Raw genomic sequence first — 6,012 nt, 5'->3', positions numbered from 1 at the left:
CGCAATTATCATAGAAACAGAAAGAGCTCTCTTTCGTGTTTGTTTAACTGTCGAGATAATTATGAAATGCATTCGTTGTTGCTACGGGGAAAATAACAATAGGTATATACTTTCTACGGTAATGCGACTAATTATTATAAATGGTCATGTTAATTTATAAACGAAATTCATCGAATTACGCGAACGCCAGAGGGTTAAGGGGTGGTGGGTGGTGGGTGGTCGGCGGTGGGTTGGGCCGGGTTGGGTCGGGTGGTTGGAACTAGCGCGATAGGCAGTCAGGGGGGTGAAACGCGTCAAATGGAAATGCATGTTTTTTGCCGCTTTAGTAAAATCAGGGGCGCAGGAATTACGTCCCTCTGATGCTCAACGCGTGAGTTTTATTATGCATTTACACACTTATACAGCCAGTGTAACTACGCATCGCTCTCTGGCAAGCCAACCCGCGACAGGGGCTGGCTGCCAGAGGGATGTTGAATCTCCCACCATCGCGGTCCAGGTACATCCCCACCAGCCGACCGCCGATGAGGGAGTTTCGCGTCTAGTACTAAAAACGAGGATCGATACTAAAATGCTTTAAACTCCTGAATTTTATATCCGACCAACGAGTTCTCTCGGCCTCCTAACGCGCCTCCACCCGCTCTCTACTCGCCTTTCCTGATTCCGTTCAAGGACAACCGATGTCTTCTCCGTGCTTAGACGAGGGATCGAAGCAACCCTCGCGATCACTCTTCCTCCGTCAAGATCTACGATTTTCGAGGACTCGCTCGAACTAAAACCACCCTTGAACATTTTTTTTTTCCCCCGGTAAATTTGTTATCCCGCTTGGATTCTCTGCCGGATGTCGCTTTCGTGATCCTCTCGTTTCTGTGTTTACTCATTCCGTTTCGCGTTTCGTTCGTTGTTGATGGCTCCGCAGAGAATTGATGGGGTTGTTCGAACGTTCAGAGATTAATTTTTGGTCACGACCGTTCTATTTCATTTATCGAGGATAGAAAAAAGAAAGAAGGAAAAGGAAAGAAAGGATCGAAGGATCTGGTAAGGATAAAAAAACAGCTGGATTCGCATGGATCCTCGACTAGCGTGGGTGGGCACTCGAGCAGAGGTCCAAAGGGCCGCCGAATGTCTACCAGTCGCTCGCTACGCAACTTTTCTCCCTTGTTGGCAAGCCGACCCTAGAGCATCGAGCGTGGAGAACGCGAGAAGAAAGTAGGAGGAAGAAGGTTAAAGGCGTGCCGCGGCGGTGCGACGAAGAGAGAGCGAGTGGCGCGGGGTTTGGCGGGGTACGAAGCACCCCTTGTTTCATTCCGCTTTTTAATAAGGACCTCGTTTGGAACTCTAGGCTTTAAATAGATCAATACCTACGTACTTCATCCCTGGCAACGAACCCATCCCGTTCCCGCTCGTTCCAGCCCCCTAGCCACCCTTTTTACCCCGCGTTCAACTTCTCTCTTTCTCTCTTTTCTCGACTTTCTTTCTCTGTCGCGCACTCTTTCGCTACTTCTCTTTCTCTCGCCCCCGTTTCTCTTTCCTCTCCTCTCGCCACTCTAGCGTTCCCCTTTGCCTCTCTCGCTACGTTCAACTCTCTGTCCCTTCTCCGTTCCTCCTCGTTGTCCCTCTCGCTTCCTCGGTCGTCGCGTACCACCACCCCACCGTCCCTTGTCCTACAACCCATCCGCGACGAACCTACACCCTTTTTCGCGATTCCCCTCCCTCGACCACCCCCTCGAGCGGACGCGTATCCGTTTGCAAACGTGGCCTACGCACAACGTGCTCGTCGCGTATCCGTACGCTTTGCTATTAGTGTGTAAGTACGTACTCTCGTTCACCGTACTCTCGGTGTCTCTCCGCAAAACACCCTTTTTCGCCGCGTCGCTGCCGATAGTGGCACCGCTGCCTGCCTGCCACCGGGCGTCCTGCTTTTTTCCCTTTTTTTTCCACGCTTTTTTTTCCTTTCCTCCTTCTTCTTTTTATTTTCCTTTCTCTCTTCTTCCTTCTTTTTTTTCCTACACCCTACACCCCTCACCGTCCGTTGCCAGCCATCCTCGCCACCCTTCCCTCAGCTACCCTCCAGCCTCCAGTTCTCGGCCTCTCTGCGTGAATGGGCGAAATGTAGGTAGAAGCCCGTTTTCGCTTTCTATACGGCACCCGGCGAAAACGAGAGTCACGTACGCTCCGGAGTACCGACGCCGGTAGCATCACGCACCGACACACGTGGTCGGCCAACCTCTCACCTTTCCACCCTCTTTCTCTCGTCTCGCAACCCAGCCGCTCGTTTCTCTAACCCGTCTCTCTATTAACCCGTTCGCGCGAATCATTTTCCGTCGTTCGTACCGTTAACACCCTACGTTGTTACGATTCGTGTTCGATTCAGTTTTGCAAACGATCCGATACCCGTAACGTACTCGATGCAAAAAGAATTTTCTGTTCACCCGTTTTTTCCCCAACGAATCCTTTTGCCTCGTTAAGCGGATCGCTCTGTCGGTGCATCGCGGTCGAGCGTGAAAATCGGTCAACACACGCGAACACGGCCCATGCTCGGTGAAAGCGGAAGAAGACGAAAGAGAAACACGCTCGATTTAATATGTCCGAACCGATGAGATAGGATTGCGCGTAAATCTTCTAAACGCGGAGGTCAACGACAACCGCCGAAGTCCATACGTTATCGGACAATTAACGATCGAAATTGACTCTTATCATTTTGTGTTTTGTTTGTTTTTTTTTTTTTTTTTTTTTTTTATCGTTCGATCCGACATAGAGTCGAGTAACCAGACACATTTTATCAATTTCAATGGGTCGTCGTTGATTCGAGAGGCACGGGATGCCGAGCGAAAATCATTAATTGTCGTCGTTCCTGGCAATTCGTGTAAGTGATCGGTCCAATAAATATGTTTCAATTAATTAAAACGAAATCAAGTCTGGTCCATCGAACTTTTCGCCAGTCGAAAACGTGCGCTCGAAAATGGAGGGACCAGCGTTGTTCGATGGTGGTTGTAGGCGTAACGACGCGCGGATCGTTTCCAGCATATGTTTCGAGCGTTTATCCGAGCGTTGAAGGCGAGTCACGTAATTTCGTGGCCGATCAGGCGAACGACGGAGGGTGTCCTGGGATTGGTCGCGAGATTTGTAATTCTCTTTTTTTTTTGGGGTCAAAGGGGAGCGGCAATGGACGAGAAACCCGAAGGGTGTCGGATTCTCTCCTCCTCGCTCCCCGTTCTCTCCTCGTCTCTTTTTTTTCACGGACGTTCGGCCCGGAAAGGGTGATTTGTCGACCTGACCTCGAGAACCGTGAGAGCGTCCTTGACCTATCGACGTCGACGCGCGACGTCGCCCGTTGCAAGGTGTCTCCTCTCCCTCGTTTACGACATTTCGATCGAAACATCCTATCGATTAAAGCGGACTACCTTACTGTTGAATTTCAGACGAAGAAGTCTGAGAAGGAGTCGATACCACGGATCGATTCCGTATATTCTAAACGTGCTTTCGAACGAGGTCTATATAGCGGAGAGACGAGGGGAAAGCTTGTAATTTCCATGACGTCTGTAGATTCGGGAGTCTCGAGATCACGCGGGTATCCACGCGTCTCGTCGCACCGGAAGCACCGAGAGGGGCGTAGCTGAAGAAGCGTTCAGGAGACGACGTTGTCGTTATCGTTATCAAAGATGATGGCGTACTTGCCAAGCCACCACGTCAGTCATCCAGTGCGCGAAGTCAGGAGTCGAGGAAAGAGTAAAGGAGATGTAGGGGAGACGAAAAGAGACGGAACGAGACGAAACGAGACGGGAGACGAGACGAGACGAGGTGAGCCAGGGCGTGCATACATCCATGGGCCGTATAATTTCCGCGGGTCGCCGCAAAATCAATAAAAGAAACATTACATCGGCGGCTGGCAGTACTGAGCTTGGCAGGGGCCATGGGATTGGATGGGGAAAACGAGATGGGAATGGGTCGCGCAAGCGTTGCTAGAAACTCTGACAGCGGCACGGGGCTCTGCTGGCTCGGCCGTTCGACCATCGAAAGAGGAAAAAGGAAAGGGAAAGAAGAACCGGAGGAGCTGGAACAGCGGTGGCAGCAGCCGCGGCGACGTCGGCGGCGGCGGCACCACCAGCAGTACCAGCAGCACCAGCACAGACGAGGAAAAGGAGGAGGCGACAAAGAAGAAGGAGGAGGAAAGGAAAGCAGCCGGAGGAAAGCAGCGAGTCTTATGAAATATGGCCTCCTTACGAAGGAGTCTGTACTCGCGTTCTTGGGCTAAGGAGCGGCTGCGACGGGAATATAGGGAAGGAACAAAGATAAAGAGGAGCAAGTTTGCGCGGCTATCTAGCCTAGAACGAACCTGCAGGCTATATTCCCTGATGGCGTTACAGAATTACCTTCAACGATCTTGCTAATTATTAAGCCATTGAATGAGATCGTCGATTCTCGTTATTTTAGTAGCATCCCAAATACCCTTCTTGTCATCATTTTTTCACCGGCGATGCTAGCAACAATGAAGACGTCAATAACTTGCAATTAATAATCAGCTTTTAATGACATGTACATATACGTCATTTACAGCGAAGGGGTTAAGCAAGGCGTAGTTATTCCAGAAATAATCCGGGCTAGTATTGTTCGATGGTAGACAACGGTCTCTGGCGTCCCGTTGGCAGCGGTAAAGGCGAGTCGCTATTATTCCGATTGCGAGCAACAAGGTGCACCACTTGTGGCTCGAGCGGCAAACGAAACACCTACGTCAGTATCGGTTCTCCGAGCAAAGCCAGAGAGAAGAGAAAGAGAGAACGGGGTAGAAGTGTGGTTGTAGGGGTAGCTTGCTCGACGATACAGCAAACACGAGCGGTGACGTACAATCGAACGAGTTACTCGATAGAACGAGAAGACGGGAATGCCGGACAGAGGAAATGAGAAAGCCGCCGTTTCGAACAGCAAACGGACAAAAGGAAAAAGCAAGAGGAGGAGTTTGTCCGTCACACGGCATGGATATTTATCGAAGAACTCGATTCCTTGTCCGTGATCGATCCTTCTTCCAAGCTTGTCATCGGAACACGAAAGGATCTCGCAGAGTTGAGGGTGTGCTTTATCCGCCCTCGAAAAGAGCACTTTCTCTGCACTTGGTCGATACCGAGTGGCAAGCGTAATTGCACAGACGTATCGTTTGCTTCTCTGCTCTGCATCAAAGTCACCCGCGATACTCCTGATGTTTGTTTCGAGGCCCCTCGATAGTGAAACATTTTAACTTTGCGTCAAGATCTCGCGAACATTGGAATTTTTTTTTTTTTCACATCAAACGAATACAAAGTCGTCGAAAGAACTTGAAAAAATTGAAAATAGCACGAATTGCAATCGAGGTGCCAAATGTTTGACCGGTCGAATCGTTTTCATAGTCTCGCGACACTGGCTTATCAGCGTTTATATCCATGGTACAATCTCGGATAACGCTTGGCTCGCGTGTACAGGCTGGTTTTCAACTCGTCCACGCGCGTTCTTGGTAGCGTGTGTGCGGCAATTAGCGCACCACTGCTCGATGCACACCGATCCTTCGATGCTCGACCGCGTTGCTTTATCGGAGCCTACTTCTTTGCTGTCACAAGCCGGTAAATCTTTCGTCGGAAACGGAAATATTCGATGCGCCGCTTTAGAATCTTGTTTGATATTCAACGGTAGGCTCCTATTTTAAATTCACGTCGAAACGCTTTCTCGCACGATGTCGCGAGCAGTTACATATTTTATGTAGACACGGTTACAGGCAACCGAAATTCGTCATCTTTTCGTGTGATAACGTGGCGGTCGAAATAGACTGATATAATCTGGGGTAAGAAACGTTCAGGATGTATGAACGAAAGGGTATGAAGTATATAAAAGTGGGCTTTCTCTTCTTTTTTCCCGCGCGTCGTTCTCAACGCATGATGCGACAGCTGCACTGACAGACTCACAAAAATCGCGTAACTGTCGTCGTTTTATCGTGTACCTACAAGGGAGAGAGATTGTGAACGTCATGCGCGTTAGAACAGCATGTTC

Source organism: Osmia lignaria, chromosome 4, assembly GCF_051020975.1.
Source record: "Osmia lignaria lignaria isolate PbOS001 chromosome 4, iyOsmLign1, whole genome shotgun sequence".
NCBI classification, from domain to species: domain Eukaryota; kingdom Metazoa; phylum Arthropoda; class Insecta; order Hymenoptera; family Megachilidae; genus Osmia; species Osmia lignaria.
This window is presented reverse-complemented; position numbering follows the sequence as displayed.